Raw genomic sequence first — 20641 nt, forward strand, 5'->3', positions numbered from 1 at the left:
AAGGCAGCCAGGGAGGGGGCCCCAGCTCGCTGCCTCCGCTCGGCCCCAGCCCCGCAGCGGCAGTTGGCTCCTTCGGGGAAGCCTTCTCTGAAGTGCCCTAAGCCACAGAATTTCTTACAGCAGTCAGAGCTCAGATCCCCCGGCCAGGGGAACAAGGTCGAGGGGCTGTGAGCACCCTCCCCATCTGTGCAGAGCAAGCTCTTTGCCCCAGCCTCCAGCTTTGCCTCAGCGTCCCCACAGTGCTTCACAGCAAACCCCCCTCAGTCCCCTGAGAGAGCAAGCAGCCCCCTGCCCCTCCCGGAGCCCCTCTCCCCTCCCCGCGGTGGGGCTGCTCTCTTCCCTTAAGCCTAAGGGCTTCAGCACCATTCAAAATCCTCAGAGGAATAAAAGCACCAAATTTACTGTTCGTTTGGCTTAGGCAGGGGGACCAGAAGCCAAACAAACATCTTTCAGTGAGTTGAAGGTACTCTGTGGGTGGATTTTACTGCTGCTGCTGCTGGGAGCGGAGGAGTTACTGCAGCTGGTTCGTGTCTGACTGGTTTGCTCCTGCACGCCTTGGGCATCCAGCTCAGGGGAAAGCTGCGGTGCTGAGAGCCAGCTCGTTCGTATTGCAAGGCACCGAAAGCAGCAAAGCCTTCCCCAAGCGACCCCAGTGACTGATCTGCTGATGGCAGCACCCACAGCTCCCCTGATAACCTTCTCTTTGATCAGCTCTTTGACCTCCAGGTCAGAGCACTTTTGATGTAGCCTGCCAGGCATTAACCAGCTCTCATTTACAGGTCCTGTTTCAAAGCACAAGGCACTGTTTAGGTTTCTCCAGGTGCATTTCTGCCTGTCTTTAAAGGGCTTGCACGCAGCACTGCGAACCCAGACTCGTGTTTATGTCGTTCAGAACTCAGAGGAGGCTGTGAAGATGTTCAGTGGGAGCTTTGCTTTGCTGTACACTGAGAGAGCAAAGCAGAAACAAAAAGCTCCTGCTAAGGAAGGCTGCTGCCATTTCTGAGCAGCAGCCTGGTGGGTAAGAAGCAGCCCCAGCAGAGCCCTGCAGACGCTGGTAGTGGCACGATGGATGGTGGTGTTTGTTTGCTTTAGCGCCTGTGTCTGCACCGGGCCCCAGCTGCCGCCGCTCTCCCAGCTCTGCTGCCCCTGTCAAAAGCTCTGCCATTATTAGCTTGGTACACCCCAGGGATTTCAAAGCCCCAACTTCTGCTCCTGTTGTATTTCCTAGTCTATGGTCTTTAAAAGAAAAAGGAGAGAACATCTACAGAAGCCCATAAAGTGTTATTTACTCAAGAGGTGGACGGTTTCCTTCCAGCAGCCACTACCTATCTTCTGTACAGATGGAAGTGACAAAGTGTAGGAAGGCTTCACACAACGGCCCTGGGGAAGGCAGGGCTCCTGTGGGCAGTCACCACCTCCACTGGCACTTCTTCCCACACAAGCTCTTGTCACCTTTCCCCCTCGCCCTACGAGTGGGCCACGTGCCAATGGCCATGCCATGCACCTTCAGGAGAGCTCCACACCATCAGGCCTGGTTGCAGAGCACCAGGTGGTGAATAGTGCCACATCCAGCTGGCAGTTGGCACCAGTGGTGTTCCCCAGGGATCAGTGCTGGGAACGGTCCTGTTCAATATCTCCATTGATGATCTGGACCAGGGGATTGAGCCCAGCGTCAGTATGTTTGCAGATGACACCAAGCTAGGAGCAGCTGTGGAGCTGTTGGAGGGTAGCAGAGCCCTGCAGAGGGACCTGGCCAGGCTGCATGGGTGGGCAGAGGCCAAGGGGATGAGACTGAACAAGGCCAAGGGCAGGGTCCTACAGTTTGGCCACAACAACCCCAAGCAGCACTACAGGCTGGGGCCAGAGTGGCTGAGAGCAGCCAGGCAGAGAGGGACCTGGGGGTGCTGGGAGAGAGGAGCTGAAGATGAGGCAGCAGTGCCCAGGTGGGCAGCAGAGCCAATGGCATCCTGGGCTGGCTCAGGAGCAGTGTGGGCAGCAGGACAAAGGAGGTTCTTGTGCCCCTGTGCTCAGCACTGCTCAGGCCACCCCTGGAGTGCTGTGCCCAGTTCTGGGCTCCTCAGTTCAAGAGAGATATTGAGGTGCTGGAAGGTGCCCAGAGCAGGGCAGCAAGGCTGGGGAGGGGCCTGGAGCAGAGCCCTGTGAGGAGAGGCTGAGGGAGCTGGGGGGGGTGCAGCCTGCAGCAGAGGAGGCTCAGGGCAGAGCTGATTGCTGCCTGCAGCTGCCTGCAGGGAGGCTGTAGCCAGGTGGGGTTGGGCTCTGCTGCCAGGCAGCCAGCAGCAGCAGAAGGGGACAGAGGCTCAAGCTGTGCCAGGGCAGGTTCAGGCTGGATGTTGTTAGGAAGTTCCTGGCAGAGAGAGTGATTGGCATTGGAATGGGCTGCCCAGGGAGGTGGTGGAGTGGCCGTGGCAGGAGGTGTTGAAGCCAAGCCTGGCTGGGGCACTTAGTGCCATGGTCTGGTTGGTTGGGCAGGGCTGGGTGCTAGGCTGGGCTGGGTGAGCCTGGAGCTCTCTTCCAGCCTGGCTGATTCTCTGAACATCCACAGACAGGGGTTGGGAATAGCTTTGCTCTGGTGGTGGCAAGTTGGAAGCCAAACACTCCGGGTGAGGCAGGTGGAGTCCTTTCACAAGCTGGTTTCCTCAGGCAGCAACTGAGGCCATGCAAGTGCTGCGTGTTCGGAGTCATGCTCCCAGCATTGTGTCTCCGGGAAGGAGAAGGGATGACTGCGAGGGGCTCGGGCAGGTTTGCTTTGCTCCTCGGAATGGTATCGTGCATGATTGAGCAGAGCTTTGCTCAATTCTCAAAGCAATTTACCAGAATTGAGAGCAGAACGTTGGGCAGCCCAAGCTGCTCAGCCCTGGATGATTACTTCTTATTCCAAACCAATTACAATAAAGGGAAAATGGGTTATGTTCCTGGAAAAATATGACTCTTGCCAAAGAGCGGCAGAGGAACAACACTGATACACAACCAGAGCCACAGAACCCACTGAAGGAAACAAAGTCCACAGCAGGCCCGGAGATGCCTCATTAAGACCCTGAGTTCTTCATGTTTAGTGCTGCTAAGAGAGTGCTCCGAAGCAGGCTGTGTGCTGCGGGGCAGGGACTCTGCTTTCCCGGCTCTGCATCCTGAGCTCCGGCTCCACACGGGGCAGAAGCTGCTGATGCAACACTGCTGCTGGTGGATCAAAGCCAACCAACTGCCTCTGCTGTTGGCTGCTCTCAGTCCATGGACACAGGACCCCTTCCCAGCTCTGGAGATGGACACTTTGCACTGACGAACTCTGGGCTGTGTTCCTCACACCACTGCCTGCTGTTGCCTTTCTGCAGCTGCAAACAGGGGAGGGAAAGCTGCCACTATTTCCAGAGATCTCTGCAGCTGGGAGTGAGCCCTGTTTGGAACCCAAGACCTCATCAGCCTCTGTCTGAGGGAGGCAGGTGGGGGCTGCATCAGCCACCAGTGCTGAGTGTTTTCTGTTTACCAACCACAAACTGACTTTGGGAACTGAAAATGTTTGGTGTCCACACCGTGCCCCCTGAGCCAGTTTTGGACTCCCTCCCTTGCCCAGCACATTGAGTCCAGCAGTAAACCTACACTTGGGAAGTCCAGAGAAATTATGGAGCAGAACTTGGAGGAACATTCCAGCTTCCCACAAATAAATCAGTTAGATGCTGCTGAGGGCTGCCAGTTGAACAGGAGACTCCAGCACCTGCTGTCCCTGCCTGAGCAGCAGTCTGGTGCCAGGTGACGTCAGGCACTGGCACTGGCATGCCAGCCACGTACAGACCCAATTACTTGCAAATGAAGCTGACATCTTTTGGCCTCCTGTGCTGGAGCTGTTCATCAGCTGTCTTACCTCTGCCAGGTGTCACTTGATTCTTTGGGAACTGATCTGCTGCCTCACGGCAGCTGCTCACTAGAAGCTTTCTGAAGGCTGTTACCTTTTGGAACCCTCTTCCGTACGATTTGGACTCAGTCTTACTCGTGGCTAAGCAGCAGAGCAGATCAATTTACCACCTCAAGGTGATAACCAGAGCAGGACACACTGCATTTGCCTTTGCACAAACAAGGCCTCACAAACCTTTTGGGGTTTTACAGCATCCTTTTGCTTTGTGCCTGCCCACAGCAGAGGAGCTCTGCTCTGCGGCTGGACTCAGAGGTGCCCTATTCACACGCAGTAGCAAACGTTCAAGGGAAATTAATTCAGGCCTTAGGTGTGAGAAGCTGAAAATGGATTTGTGAGTCTGTGCAAACAAACAAGAGAGTCCCCAGGTAAAGCAGAAGGCAGAAGAGGAAGAAGCCCAGCCCTACAGCAGGTCCCTTCAACTCTCCTTTCCCCAGCTTCACCGAGCACTTGTGCTGAGGTCTCCTGTCCATTCCTCCCAGACCTTCACTCCAGCTCTCCCCCACCTGTGTCACCACTACAGAATTTTTCCTGACTGCTGGAAGAATCAGGAGACAGCCCCAGCACAGCTGTCCATGCCTGGACTTTTGGACATGCCTTTTGGACTTTTCTTAAACCCCCCTAAGCTTTGTGCCGCCACTCTAAGTGCTGCAGAGACACTGCGGTAGGATGTTCAGAGACTCTTCAGCCTCTTTCTCCCTTCCAGCAGCAGCAGATGAGGTTATTACAGATTTACCTCTCCCAGCTCCAGCCCCAGGTTACAATTAACATCCTGAGCTGCAGGAGCTTTTCAAAGCTATCAATTTTACCCAGGGTGCAGCAACTTACTCTTTGCCTTTATCCCACTTGGGTTAGTTATATCAAAAAGAAATAAGTGAGGTTGGAAAGCAAAGATGCAAGGGGAGAAAAAGCAATTTATCACTGTAAGAAGGATTTAGTCCTGCAAATGAGTTTTCCCCAGCAGTTACCAGAGGCAGCAATGGCAGAGCTGCACCCTTTGGCAGAGCTGCCAGAGCCAGGGAGCCCAGGGACCTGCAGCCCAGAGCAGCCAGGAGAGTCCTAGCTGAGCACAGTGCTGGGGACGAGGCAGCAAAGGACAGCCCTGGAGAGCCACTTCTGCTCCTGCAGGCACCAGCAAAGCAGCTCCCTGTGGGAATGCTCACAGGAGGTGTGTGCTGTGTGATGGAGGGGCTGGGCAGGGGTGCTCTGGGCTTTACCCGCTTGGGCACTCTCAGCTGGGGCAGTCCCCGGGAACAGAGAGATGCTGCTTCCTAGGGGGCTTCTCTTGCCATATTTGCTAACAGAGTCACAGAACTGTTTGGGTTGGGAAAGCCCTCTGAGTTCCAGTCCAACCATTGACCCAACACCACCATGGCCACTAAAACGCGTTCACACCTTTCTTGAGCCCCTCCAGGGAGGGGGACTCCACCACCTCCCTGGGCAGCCTGTGCCAGTCCCTGAGCATTCTTGCAGCAAAGAAATTTTTCCTGATCTCCAACCTGCCCCTCTCCTGGCACAATTCCAGGCCATTCTTGGCTTGCTCTGTGACCTCAACTGCTTCATATGTCCCCGGTGGTGACTTTCATGCTGTCGAGTGATACCAACCAGAGTGCTGTGACCTCAGCCAGAGGCACTTGCCATGTCCTTGGGGAGGCAGAGCCAGCTTCTGCTGCGGGTGTGCTGAAGCTGGAGCAGGCACTTGGGAGCAGCTCACCCAATCCCTTCTCGCCAATACTTGGTGCCCAGGGCTGGGGCATTGGCTGAGCTGTCCCCTAGGACACCACAGGCTGTGCTTTTGACAGCCGAGGCCCTCAGCCATGCCTCGCAGCTGAAGAGGCAGCGCAAGGGCTGCCTTTGCCAGGACGGCTCTGTCGCGGTGCAGCCCGCAGGGGAGAGGTCTGGGTCCTGTGGCCACAAGATGGCAATGGCAGAGCAGGCGTCCGAGTGCCTCGGCCGCGGGAGCAGGCGGCGCCCACCCGTGCCGACCCGTGCCGTGCAGCTGCTGCTTCCTCTCCCAGCCCCCGGTGCAGCTGCAGACCAGTCGAGGCAGCTGCTGGGGAAGGTCTCCCGGTTCCCCCTCGCCCGGAGGCCAGTGGAAGGCAGCAGCACTGCCGCGGTGTGGCTCTGGCGTTCCCGGCCCGCTGCAGGTACCCCAATCGCTGTTCAGTAGTGGCCTTGGTGCTTGAGCTCGCAGCAGCAGCTGCACAGCTTCCCTGCTTGCTCTCGATCCTCGGTCTTGCCTGTACAAAGGGGTTTGGAATGTTCCCTCTTAGAGGCTTTCACGGGGCAGGGGCATGACGTGGGACATTCCCACCGAGGAAACAGGGAGCTGTCAGCACCTCATTGCTGCAGGCTCCGTCCTCACCTCCTCCCCACTCCAGAAAACCTGCCTGGGACCGGCAGCACTGACTCCTGCGGCGTCCCAGCCCCAGCAGCTGCGTGCTCTGGTCCAGCTGTCTGCAGAGGTGGCCAGAAAGGCTCTGCAGTGGAGTAGGGAGGCAGAGGTAGCTTTGTGGCAAGGCAGGAGGGCAGTGAGAGTCAGGAACCAGAACTCCAGAGGTAGGACTAGGGACTGGGGAGTGAGATGGCAAAAAAGCAGCTGTGGGAAATCTGAAGCTAGCAGGCTGGTGATGTACCATAAGGCAAGTGGCAGTTCTGCGTCTTGGTTCGGGTTTCTCTGCTTGTCTGGGGGGCGTTGGTTTGTTTGGCGTTTTTCTGTTAGGCTGGGGTTTTGTTTGGCTGAGGTTTGTTAGAGGGGGAAGTTGGTTTGGTTGGGAGGTTTTTGTTTGTTTGTTTCAACAAACTCTGACCTCTGCAAAGCCTAACTGGGAGTGCTGTCAGTGCCAGTACCTGCAGCTGTTTCTAGACGTCTGGGGTTCAGTCCTGTGAACAGGAGTCGAGGCGTGGCAGAGATGAAGGTCTCAGGAGAGGTAACTGCTGGTTGGAACATGGCAGGTATCAAAGATCAGCCCTTAAAGAACTCACATGCTGTTTCCCTGCTTTGATTAAAGTGATGTTGCCTTAAATCCTCTCCATTTTGTGGGATCCACACTGTGAGCTGGCTAGGAGGAGAGACAAGCCCAGGTGCAAGGCTGAAGGCAGAGCCCTCTCTGGATCTGGCTGCTGCTCACAGCACATCTCTATTTCCTTTCCTTTCAGATGCTGCATGTGACATGGCTCAGGCTTCCTAATAGAGCTGGCACAAGTTCAGGCTGCTATGGCTGTCCCAGCAGGGCCTGTCCTGAGCCATCAAGGCACACTGGCTCCTTACATGCTCATTTTTCACATCTCCTGCTTGATTCTGTTGGAAGCTTATAGCAGAGGTTAAAAACATCATCTGCACTGGGGCTCCTCTCCAGCTGCTGAGGGCTTATTTCAACCCTGACCCTTTAAGATGCTGCAGCCAGCCTGCTTCATCTGTCACTGCCTGGAAAGGAGGCCTGCTCCCCAGGCACGATGCATCACTTGCTGCTGCTGCTCTTTCTGGCCCTGTGGACCCAGCCCACCCCATCTCCTGTTAACAGTGGCTCTGGCAGATGCACAGGAAGGGCAAGGACCTGCTGGCACCAGCAGAGCATCTCACCTCTCTTGGACCAGCAGAGTTTTTTCCACATCATGCCCCGGGTGATTTGAAAATACTCTGCAGCTCTGTAAGGAAGAAGAGGGCTGCTGAGGGTCTGTGTAACTGAGATGGTTGCTGATGAGCTCTGTTGGGTTGGCTTCTCAAAGGCCTCTACTGGGAGCCCCCCCATGTGAGACTGATCCCAGAGCTCTGCCACCACTCTGCTGAGGATGGTGCCCTGGCAGTGCTGTCTGGCTGCCTTTGCCCTCATGGATTGCAGCTCCTTTGCTGGTCAAAACCCTCCACCCTCAGCAGCTGCAGAGGGAGTCCCTTCTCCCCCCAGTGTTTCTGAGAAAGAGCCTTGTGCCAAGTGCTTGGGTCGAGTGTTTTGTGTTAGCTCAGGACGCTTTAACCTGTGTAAATGCAACCGCACAAAGTGTCAGTGTCCTGCCCTGGTCACTGCTCAGGAAGATGGTCAGAAACAGTCCAGGCAACCAGGGTCTGGTGTCCTCATTAGCCTCTGAACCATCTCTCTTCTTCGTCCTACCCAACAAAAAACATCTCAAGAGCATCTGCAGCTCTGAAATCTAAATCAGGAAGCAGATCTGATGGGAAAGCTCAGTCTAATGTTGCAGTGTGCTGCACAGTGAGTGCAGTGAGGAAGGCTGGGGGACTGCTGCTGGTCTGGCAATGCTGATGGCAGTGTGGGCTCTGCTGCCTGGTGCTGTGCCGCTGCTGCTCCCAGCTTTGTGAGACTTTCTTCCAGGGAAGAGTTTTAAAGGCCCTGAGTTATCCACTCCCTTCCTGTGCTGCAGGGTAATGACTTTGATCTTAGATTCCATAAATTGCAGGGAGGGTCCTCAGGTACCTAGAGCTGAAATGTGATGCTGAGAACAATTTTAAAAAAGGATCAGTCTTTTATAGCTCTAAAATTTGGAACAATTTTGTCCTCTATGAAATGCTGGTTCTGCCTGGACACCCAGCCAAAGCCCCGGCTCCAGAGAGCACCTTTACATGCTTCCTATCAATGCACAGAGGCTTTCAGCTTGTGGCCTGGCTCCCTATAGGCTTTGGGCTACCTGCTGGGACCAGAGATGCTTTCCTGCCTCAGCACAGACTGTGGCCAGAGCTGGAGGTCAGAGGAGCATTTTCTGACGGCTTCATGTAAAATTCAGGAGTCCTACACTTGAAAGTAAAAGGAAGCTAAGACTGGGCAGTCTGGTTAGGGTTTTGCTGTGGTTTTGTTCTTGGAGTAAAATCTATTTTGAGTTGACTCAACCATCCAAAGTGAGTCAGAGTGCCAGGATGTGGCCCCTGGGATGCCAATCGGTGAGCTCTTGTGGCTGCAACATACCTGAGTCCCTCCGTGTAGGCAGAGCTCAGTCTCCCTGCATGAATCCAGCTCATGGTGAATGGAGGTGCTGGGACCATCTTAGCCTTGGATGCTGGCTACAGGAGAGTGCCAGACTCCCCCTGCGACCAGGCTGGCATAAACTGGCATTGGGTTTGTTGGTTTAGGCCTTGCTGTAACTTTGTGAACCCTGTTGGTTCCTGGCAGGACAATCCAGCTCTGCAGTGTAGCATCTCAGCAACTGATCCAAAGCTTCCCAGCACTGAATCACAGCTTCTTCCTCCAGCAGCCCGGCTGATGGAGCTCAGCCTTGCTGCAGCCCTGTGAGGTGCCAGGCGTGGAGTGCAGGTGATGTTCTGGAGATGGATGGGGCAGTGTGCAGGGGAAGACAGGGGAGAGGAGGGGAAGGGCAGGCTGAGAGCGTGAATGGAATCCGTGGCTGAAGTCTTCACTGCCGCTCTCATGGAGTGTGAGGAATGGGGAGGTTTCAGCAGACTCTGGTTTCAAAGCTGAGTAATGGTAGTTGACAATTACATTGTTGCAGACGATTTAGTGTTGGCCACCTTTGCCCCGCTGGTGCGGGTCCAAGCCTGCTCTGCTCTCGCTGCACATCCGTCAGGGCTGCACAGCTGCAGAGTATTTCCTGCTGTCACCACTGACCTTATTGGGAGCAGTGCTTGATTTAGGGCTGCAACCTTTTGCAGTAATTCCTTCTAGCAGCAGCACAGACCACAATTTGAGCAGAATTAATATGACTTTAGCCTGCAGTCATAAAATAAATCCATGGGCTTTTTTTCCTGGCCAAGGAATCAGCCCTCTTGTAATTCCTTCCCTCCTTCCCTCCTTCCTTCCTTCCTTCCTTCCTTCCTTCCTTCCTTCCTTCCTTCCTTCCTTCCTTCCTTCCTTCCTTCCTTCCTTCCTTCCTTCCTTCCTTCCTTCCTTCCTTCCTTCCTTCCTCCTTCTTCCTTTTTCCATTTTCCCTTCTTGTTTCCCTCCCCCCCAATTTAAAATTGTGATTCCCTCAGCCCATGCCAAGCCTGAAGAGTGCATTTCGATAGCATTCCCTGTTGCTGTCCTGCCTGGAGGCCTCATCTCAGTGCTGTTAACAGAATCCTTGGCTTAGATACAGTCAGGGTGGAAGCATCAAATGTCAAATCAGTCCCAACAGCTCTCTGTCCACTACTGGCCTGCTGGGCTCTGCTTGGGGAAGGGATTGAGAATAGCAGCCAGTGACAAACATTGCTGTGTGGGATGCCCACTGCAGGGACACTGCTGCTCTGCATTTGGGTGCTGCCTCTTGGTGTGGCTCCTTCACAACTGTTGATCTGTGCCTCAGGAGAACAGCAGAGCTGGGTAGATGGAGCCAGCACCCACAGGAAGGGATGCAGGCTGCAATTGGGGTGGCAGTGGCAGCAGGTCAGAGGTGATCATCAAGGAGCAGCAGGCCCTTAGAAGTGGTATGCTCCAGCTCTGACTTGTGATCCCTTTCCCCTGGCCTGGAACATGTCACCCAAAGCAGCAGTGCAGTACCTGGCCTGCTGCAAGGCAAGGACAATACTTTCTTCTCTGGGAGAAATGAGTGTTAGGGTCTGTCTGTCAGTGCCTAGGAAACACTCCTGCTGGTCTGACACAGAGAGCAGGCAGCTGCTGCTAGGCTTGCTGCAATAACTCAGCTTTGAGAGAAGGCAGCAGGCAGCCACAGGAATTAACTTCACCAAGCAGAGGGGAAGGGGCCTGGGGCTGCCTGCTCTGCCTCCCGTGGCAGTGACACTGGCTGCAGAGGCAGGAGCTGTGCTGCCCTCACTGCATTCACCCCCTGCAGCCCTGGCAATCTCTTATAAATGGAAGGGGAAAGAAGATGTGACTCAATATGTGACTCAGTATGTGACTCAATATGTGCCTCAGTATGTGACTCAATATGTGCCTCAGTATGTGACTCAGTATGTGCCTCAGTATGTGACTCAATATGTGACTCAGTATGTGCTTCAGTATGTGACTCAGTATGTGACTCAATATGTGACTCATTATGTGCTTCAGTATGTGACTCAATATGTGACTCAATATGTGCCTCAGTATGTGACTCAGTATGTGCCTCAGTATGTGCCTCAATATGTGACTCAGTATGTGCCTCAGTATGTGACTCAATATGTGACTCAATATGTGCCTCAGTATGTGACTCAGTATGTGCCTCAGTATGTGACTCAGTATGTGCCTCAGTATGTGACTCAGTATGTGACTCAGTATGTGACTCAATATGTGACTCAGTATGTGCCTCAGTATGTGCCTCAGTATGTGACTCAGTATGTGCCTCAGTATGTGCCTCAGTATGTGACTCAGTATGTGCCTCAGTATGTGACTCAGTATGTGCCTCAGTATGTGACTCAATATGTGACTCAGTATGTGACTCAATATGTGACTCAGTATGTGCCTCAGTATGTGCCTCAGTATGTGCCTCAGTATGTTGTTTAACAAGTGCCTCAGTATGTGACTCACACCTCAAGGTGTGATTTAATGCTCATGGCTTTGCTGGTGGCTTGTCAGTGTGTGGAGCTGCCTGGATGTGGTGTGGAGCTGCATTGGATGTGGTGTGGCAAAGTGTTCTGCCCTCCTCAAAGTGTCTTAGCCAGCATTTGCTTCTTCCTTGCTGACTCCTGTGTGTTGTCATAGCACCAGGGGTTTAATGTGCATGGGATTAAAGGTATTTTGGGACCCTAAACTGTGATTTTCTTCTTTAAAACTGTCAGCAAAACATGGGCAGCCTTTCTTTCTGTGCTGCTAGCTGAGAAGAGATGAGTGTTAGGGTAATTTTGATCATTTCAGGGGAAACTGCCCCTCTCTGTCCTGATGGGATTGGATGGCTTCTCTCTGGGGTGTGGTGGTGGCAAACCAAGGGCTTTAGGTGCCCTTTGATAACTTGGTTTGAGCAGTCCAAGGGAAGCTTTCCCCAGTGGTAGATGTGTGGTGGCAGCATGCTAAGAAACTCATGCAGCTGGGCACAGCAGAACTTCATTGAGGCGCCTGAGCTCTGCCAGCACAGGGCAGCTGTGCTAGGTGAGGAGTTAGGCACAGGACCTGTGCTGGTGGCCCCTGACTAACTTCCTCTGCTCTGCGCCGAAGATTTGCTGCTTCATTGCTGAGATCAGGTGAAGTCACCACCATGGAAGCTGTCACAGGGTCTAGGTGACTTTAGAGCTCTAAAGGCCAGACTGAGAGGTCACCTTCCTAAGAGACACCAGTCCTGCAGCAAGTGCTGGGCACTGCAGGGCCATTGGCCAAACCATCCTGCAGGGTGCATTTCTTACGAGGGCCTTCCTATGGGATCTTAAAGTGCCCTAACGATGCCTTGCCCCTCACGGGAAGGGCTTTGGAGAGTTATCAACCCCATTACACGAGTAAGTGAGGCCCAGAGTGGTTAAGAGATTTGGGCAGTGGTGCACAGCAAATCCAGTGAGCCATGAAAACGACTCTGCAGTTCTTGATCCCATTTCTGTCTTTGAATTCAAAGACCACATCTGAGTTTTGAGGTGGGAAAACAACTCAGAGCTCTCAGGTCCTCTTGCTCCAGCCTTGCTGCTTCTCAGTTCTGTAGACAAAGGTGGTTGGAAAAATAGTTTTCTCCTCTTCATTGAAGAGGCCTTTTGAAAGCAAAATTGCTGTGGCCTTTTACTGTGCCATCTGCTCCAAAAACCTTCAGAAGAGCTCAAGTCTGAGCCCAGCAAGCTCTAACTGGGACTGGAATGTCAGGTGCCTTGAGCATGCTGGGGGAGGCTCTGAAGCTCTCTCACCACATCTCACTGTCTTTGTCCTGGGTCTTTTTGTTCTCCTGGGTGAGCTGAGCTGTGGATGAGGCTGGTCAGATAACTTCTGTGTGAGCGAGTCCTGCAGCACAGGCACTGAGGAGCTCTGGGAGCATAATTCTCCACCTTCCTTCTCACATGTGCAGCAGCCCTCAGGCTGCTTCTGTTTCTCTCCCCTTCCCCTTCCTTTAACCAATATGGATTACCCCAAGCCAGGTTATTTCCACTGATACATATTTTCTGTAGGTATTAGATCCATTATTTATGTGTGCAGGTACAGCCGAGCTGGCTCCAATTTCACAGAGCAGTTAGGGGCTATTAGCAGTGGTGGTCTCAGCTTGCTCTCCCTGCTGCATGCTGTGCTGCTAATGTCCCCTGAGCACAACAAATATCAATATGAAAAATGAAAACTATCCAACTGAGAATCATCTCCATGACTTCACTCATGAGAGGAATTTATCCTTCACAGTCTGGAAGAGTCATAATGTTTCCAATTCTGCCAGTGCTGGACTAGCCATAAAGAAAAGCTCCTCAAGGGCTGAGCCTTCCCTGTAATTCATTTACTTGATTGATTGGTTTTGATGAATGTGGCCATAATTATAAGCACTTTCACTGGGCAGGGATGTGAGCCGTTCTGAAGGGGCTGCTTTAGTGGTTGCTGTTGTTTTGCTAAGCTGTTAGAGAAGGCATCATCATGACATCAAAAGGGAGCATTGCATGAGACTGGGAAGTGAGCTGGCTGGGTTTCACCTGAAGGTCTCTACAACTCTGGGATGAAGACCCAAAGATTTCAGGGGTGCTGTGACACAGACCTTGCTGTCCTAGCCCAGCTCAGCAGAGCTCTGAGGGATGCTGTGACACAGACCTTGCTGTCCTAGCCCAGCACAGTTCTGAGGTGCACACCCAGGGCTCACCGTTGATGTATCTCCATGGAGAAGGTTTATAACATTCTGAACAGATGTTTGCTCTGATCAGCCCCTTCCCCTACTCCCTGCTGCTCTGTGGAGCTGTGACACCGGGGGCAGTGGTGTTCATGACTGCCGACTCCAAGTCACGGGTTTTTGTTGTTTTTAAATCTTCCTTACATGGCTTTAGCTGACAATTCTTGGGATTTAAAAGATATTTTGAATTTCTTTCTTGTTGGCCTCCTCACTCTCTCCCTTTGTATTGATGACAACAGCCCAAGCACATCTCTGCCTCTCCACACTGCCACTCGTGTGATTTTTAAGTGGAAACAGTTTCAGTTCCCCTCGGCATGTTTGTTTTGCACTGGACTCGTGCTGACATGTGAGCAAGAGCTGATCCACGGCAGGGGAAATGGCTTTGTTTGATTTCACTGGTCATTGCTTTTGGGCAAGGGTTTGGTGTCCAGTGGAATGGGAGAGGGATTGCTTCACTGAAGGATGTGTGAACGGGAGTGCAGCTCAGGAAAGGTGTGCACAGGACGTGTCCCCTCTGCTCCCAGCCTGCAATTGCCCTGTGGGGATTTACTGAAATTCAGAGCGTGCTGCTCCCAGACTGTTGGATTCCAAACACGAAATTGGAGCTGGCTCACATATATCCTTATATATAAATAACAGCAAATAGATGCACAGCTAAGTGCCTGCACAGGCAGAAAGCCTGGGCATTGAAATGCAGATTGCTCGATGAAGATGCATCCCTGCACCCTGCGCCCAGCAGAAGAGTTGTGCTGGTATGAATCACAAAGCTGCAGAAACCAAAAAGGCCCAGCCATGGTTTTCGTTTGGAGTTGGTTCAGAGTTTATGAAAGCCACGAAGGTTATTTTCAGTAGGTGTAACTGATCATGACTGGTAGAGCTGCCCTGCTCCTGATAGCTGCAAATCTGCTGTCAACTGATGGAGCATAAAAAGCTGTCCCCTTGCAGGAGAGAACATGCTCAGGAGATAGGCTGGCTGCAGACGCAGGCTCCCTGGGTTCAGCACTTGTCAGAGCCGCTGATAAAGGAATGCCACCACCCATCTGTAAACCAAGAGCCAGCCCAGCTCCAAACCTTGAACATAATCTTCTATTACTTTCCTGTACTAAATTCTTCCCAGCGTGTTCAGACATGTCACAGGAAGAGATTCACTCAGAATCTGTTTCTGCTATTACATGATACATTAAAAAAGGGTGTTTAAAGGACCCCATTTATTGACCAGGGCAGAGGATGGGAGGTGCCATCAGTGCCACTGCATTTCTGGCTGCTGCAGAAGTTACCGTGCTTGGTTGACAGAGTTGAGCACACACTCAGCATCCCTGCAAGCCCTGGCCCCCGGCTCAGGGCAGCGTGGCTGAGGTCAGTTCAGTCATGTCCATTGCTGCCAGATGAGGAGAGCTGCCAGGTCAGGTCAGTCGTGTCCATTGCAGACTTCATGCATTTTAGGTTCCCTCTCGGTTTCCGTGTGAGGCTTGCTGTGCTCAAGGCTAGTGGCATTGCTGGGGGAAAATGCTGCAAGGGAACTGTGCACCTCAGGAGGTGCTGCTAGCAGAAAGGAAGGCAGGCAACCAACTTCCCTTCTGTATGTTCACGAGGGCTTCACTAGCAAAGTTCTGCTCGCTGTGTTGTCCTGAGTGGCCTGGGCAGACCAGGAGAAGCTGGGCTGTCTGAACACTTCAGCACATGGGACAAGCTCATACCACATCTCTTGTGGCACAAGTGTCGTGCTCAGCCAGAGTGAATCAAGGCTTCTGATTTCATCCTGTCATTCTTTTTACTGTGTGGAAAACTTAATCTGACTTTCAACCTGGCTCTGAGCAGTGGAAGAGGCTACAGTTTTCTGGCTGCAGATAACAAAAGGTATCTAGAGCCCAAAAACGAAAGGGTGAAAATCCAGGCAGTCCGTGCTGCGTGCCTGCATGTGGGTATCTGCTGTTTACCCCCTTTGAACGAGGCCCCTGCTGAAGAGATTTGGAAGGCGTTTGGTTGTTCTGGTTCAACTCTAGCATCTGGTTTTGTTTTCTGCTCTTTTGAAATTAAGCTTGTGAGGAATCTTTTCAAGCCGGGGTTACGCAGCCCCTTTTATCCTAACTGCAAAGCATTAGTGGCAAACGCCTCGTGCCAGAGGGAGCTGCTCTTTGCGAGAGGCTGCACAGATCAAACAAGTTGTTATTAAACCCGGATTCTTGCCTGATAACATCCACCATCTGGGAGCAGCGATTGCAGATACGAAATTAGATTCACCAGGGGAGATGGTTGTGCTGCCTGATGTGGAAGCAGCTTTGATAGAACAGGGAGCAGAGCTCTCTAGGACACAGGGAGCTCCGGGGATTTCTCACAGGAATGCGTTTCTGCCCTGAGGGCAGTGGGTGATGACAAGTCCCAGTTTCACGCACTCAGCCTTGCCTGTCACTTTCTTATGGCACTTCTTTGTTTCCACGCAGTCGCGGTTATCCTGGCATCACACATCTGTCTGCTACCGCGTCCAGGTGAGAGCTGCCACCAGACCGGCGGCGCTCAGGCAGATCCTGCTCTTCAGACAGCATCTGACGGGGTTCTCAAAGTGCTGAGTACTTGGAGCTATCAGCAGATGCTGAGCAGATCTTTGTGCCTTATCCTTGTTTTCTGAGGCTACGGAAAGGTTTTTGCGGAAGAGGATGAGTGAGGATCTCAGCACTCCCGTGCTGGCCTCCAGCCGTTAGGCTGCTCCCCCGGCGACTGTGTCGCACTGCACTGCCCTTAGGTGTTTGCTTTGCATTTGAATGCCAAACCTCGCGGCCTCGGGAGCTGACTGCTTTGGTCTCTTTCTCAAGCTGTACTTTGCTACCTTGTGCAGTCTGGTGAAGTCAAACTTCTCCACAGACAAAAGGTTAGCAAAACTTCCCCTGGGAGGGGCTGGACCAGAGCCGCCAAGCGCAAGCACCTCCTGTGGATTAAATCCCTTTGCACGTAGAACCTCTTGTCGGGTTTCTCTCCACCCCCACACTCAAGGAAAATGAACTTTTTGGACTTTGTGTGGGAATGGAGAGCCACTGCCTGTGACACCGCGACATGGGACCTGATGTGCCCCCATCTGACTCCTGCTGGGCCAGGGCTCTCTTGGATTTCCTTAAGCAAACCAGCAGCACCAGGGGACAAGGAAGTGATGTTCCACATCAAGACCCAGAGCTTAGATGTCCTCCCTCTGGCTCTGCCCACAGACGTTCAGCCCTGAACCCAACTCCTGCTGCGGGGGAAGGTCTCGTGGAGCGATATGAAAACCCTGCAGCAGGAAGCATGTTTCACATCTGCAGCCAGCTAATTGTTTTCACAGATCAGTGTCTGCAGTCTGCTGCTCATTCCTCACCTTTGCTGTCATTAAAAATGGTAACAGCCAAAGACTGTGCTTGTCACAACACTTACACCTAAAGCAGCCGAAATGATGCCAAGGCAGCTGCTGAGTGGTTCCACAGCGCTTCTCATTCAGACTTTACACAGGGCTGAAAGTGAAAAATACCTTGTGGCTGCTTTGCCTCTTTGCTTGCTTTTGGGATGGTTTGCCAAGGCCACAAAGCTCCACTTAAAATCAAGTTATTGGCTTAAAACTCTGAGGCAGGTCTGCAGTGAGCAAAGTGAGCAGAATGCCCCTGCACAGACACTTCTTGTGCTGCTGGTACTCTGGTTAGCATCAGCATGGCCAGGCTGGGAGGGGCAGGTGGAGCTGGAATACCTTTTCTCTTTGTGTTAAGGAAAACTGGGGGACTTAGAAACCCTCTTGGGTAAAGCTTCCATTTTCTTTGACTGATTGCTCTAAATCTGCCCTTTCCTAAATCTTGTGAGGGGGTGGAGTGACAGGAAGGGGGTTTCAGTCAGAATGTTGCCTCTGAAGGAGCTGTGATATGTAAAGTGAAAGATCTGCAGCCCACCCTTCTGAAATCTCTGCTGGTCCTTCCTGTTGGGAGAGCTGCAAACACTATGAAAGTGTTTTAGGTTCCCTAATCTGCTGGAGGCTGAAGTGATGAGGCTGTGGGAATTTCTTCCAGGGCAGTGGCATCCATGTGCAGGTTTGTGTCCAGGCTGAGCTTTGTTGGTTATGGTCTCCTATTGGAAGGCAAGAGCTGAGCAGGTTGGTACAATAATGCAAGGCCTTTGCTGGAAAACAGGAATCTTTTCTATGTTAACTTCCAGCCAGCAGAGGAGCAGTAATGAAACAGCATCACACAGGGGTTGGCAGCTGTGCAACAGCTACAGCTTAGGTTCTCGACTCTCCTTTGACTACTGCAGCTCTCTACTGAGGAGCAGAACAAGCACTTGGATTTGTAATTTTCTCCCTACAGAAGGGGGTCTGTGTGTGTGGGGGGGTTATTGTTGGTCAGTGGCAGCCCCCTCACACTGAGCCTCTGGCAGGATACTCCTCTGGAGAGCCTGTGGAAGGGGCTTTTAAAGCTGTAGTGGCTGACTCTGGTGTAAGTTCTGTCCTGTAGAAAGTTCTCGTTATTCCCTTTCTCTAGAGGAAGCAAAAAGCTGCCTTGAGAGCTCCCTTTGATGCACAGCCTGCCTGGATGGAGGGCAGCTCCTGCTGCTGCCCATGCACATCTGGAGCTTTGGTTTTCAGCCTGAATGGGTGCTTTGCATTAACCTCTGCACCTGGCTCTGCTCAGAATGTCTTTGGACATAATTCAGTGAGGAAAAACTCCTGTGTGATGGCTCCACCTGAAGATGCAGCAGGAATCAGGGGTAGCCCGGAGCTTCTTTCCCTTTGTGCTCTGATGGAATGCCCAAAGAAAGACATTGCTGGCTGAGGGGTGGCTTAGAAGCAGCAGGCAGAGAGAGCATGCATCCCCCTCCTCACTTTTGAGGTGCACTGGCTGTGAATGATGAGCTGGGGAGGTGTCTGTGGGTGCACTGCACTGGTGGGACTCAGAGGGTGGTGCATGGAGTTGAAGGGAGGCTGAATGCTGCCCGATGCTGCATACTGCAGCACAAGGCACAGGTCCTGGCTGCACTGTGGCTCTTACTCTTGAGTACATCGGATGTGTGTTGAGTCCAGAAGCACTCTTGATTTCAGTGGGAGCAGAACTCCACAATGAATTGCTCCTTCAGCTTCAAGAAACTAATGCTTCAAAGAGTGTGCTAGGGGAGGTGAGAGCAGTGTGTTGATCACAAGGGTCTGTTTGCCTGCAGTCCATTAGCACAGTTGGGAGACAATGATAATGCCATAAATGAGCACACTTGACCAGTGCTTGGGAAAATTGGCTTGTTAGCCGGAACCAATGGGCTGGGAACCTGAAATTAGACCTGTGGGACTTATTACACTTCAGAGATACTTAGAGCTGGAGGCAGGAGGATCGAGATTTTAAGCACCAAAGAATGCATACCTTTAAATGCCAAGTTAGGCAGGGAAGGCACAGTGACATGGCTTTTAATTGCTGTTAGCTTGCAGAGATGATCCTGACGCTGGAAGACTTTTCTCGAGGCCATAATGAAAATCAAAGTCCACACAGCCCAGCATTCTGCAGCCAAGCACAGAGGAGCTTTGAGGCTGGGTGAAGCTGCAGGAGGCTGCCGAGTTTTGTCTGTTGAGAGCAAGGCTGTGCAGAAGTGGTGCCTCATGAGTGCTGCTTCGAGGAAAGCTCTGCTGTGTGCTGCTGGAGCCTTCTGAGAGTTTGTGTTGGTCAGAAACAACTGCACAAACATTTGAGGTCTCAGCATTGTCACTGATGCTGCACCTTATGGTCACGGAGTGCTTTACAAGTGCACAGAAACACTGCACCTCTGTGCTGGACTTGCACAGATGTCTCACAGGGGAGAAGCAATGAATCTGATCCAGGCAGAACTTCTGTCCCTCTGCAGAGCTGCCTTTCATAAAGGAGTGAATGTGGCCTAGGGCAAAAAAAACACAAACCAGCAACAAACCATCATCATAGTGGCTGTAGGGGCTGTGGTGCCTCATCACCAATGTGATGAGCAAAGTAGTTCTCCTAACGACAGAAGGTCTTTGATGCTAACCAAGAATGTCCAAGGCAAGGAAGCTGCATGGCTCTATTGACAGGGTCTGTTGATATGACCTGTGTGAGCAACGCTGCTGTGATGTTACATGTTCACAGCTAATTAAGCTTCTTGGTGGCTTAATGAGGCTTGCTCTTAGCCTGCAACCTCATTGAAATTACAGTTGCTATCTAGATTAAAATTATTACTGGGGAAAAGAAGTTGCAAAGGGATATTTTAGGAGTGATAAAAAGTAGGCAAGAGGAACGAGAAGTAAGAGTGGGTGAGAGGTTGGCATGGAGCTGCTCATGGGAACCACAAGAGCGCTTCTGGTGATCTTCTAAACTCCCCCCCAGATTTCCTTCCTCTTCGTGCTGAGCTGACTGCCATAAACCAGTGTCCTTAGTAACATCTAGGCATGACACTGCCCTTACTGGGGCTTTGGGAGAAGAAATGTTGCTTTGGAACTTGTGGGAAGGATTTGCCCCAGCAGAGGAAGTGGCAGTGTCGTTGCTTCTCACACGCATGCCTCATGCCCTCCTGCCTTAGGAGCTGTGCTGTATCTCTTAATCTTACCAGGTGAGGCCGTAGCTCTGTTGGAAGCAGAGCTCCAGACAGCTGTTCAACAACATGCACAGCAAATCTATCATGGAATTCATATACCTGCAAAGGTTGGTAAGCAAAACAGCCCTCCCACAAATTAAAGTCCTAATAGGATTTATGCAAATCCCATCTCCCACCTGAAATGCTGCCTGTTCTTTATCAAAACTTCTTTCCCTTAACACAAGCTCGCTGCCACTTCTGTTTTTCATGCTGCTTTAAACAAAAGTAGGGGGAAGAAATAATTTAAAGCTGATGCAGAATTTGTAATTAAAAGCACCCAAAAAACAAGCAACAACCCCCAGTGTTCTGCATGCTGTAATTCCCAAAGCAGTGACACTCTCAGCTCCTGCCTGAATGTTCTCAAGCCTGAAATCCATACACTCTGGTCAAGGTCTGGCTTTAAATTGTGTGTTTGTTATTATGTTAAGCAGAGGAATGATGATGCTTTGGCTGGGGAGAGGCCTCTCAGACTTTGCATCTTTCCCCTTCTCTTTGCTTAGC

The sequence above is a fragment of the Pogoniulus pusillus genome, chromosome 11, assembly GCF_015220805.1.
Source record: "Pogoniulus pusillus isolate bPogPus1 chromosome 11, bPogPus1.pri, whole genome shotgun sequence".
NCBI lineage: Eukaryota > Metazoa > Chordata > Aves > Piciformes > Lybiidae > Pogoniulus > Pogoniulus pusillus.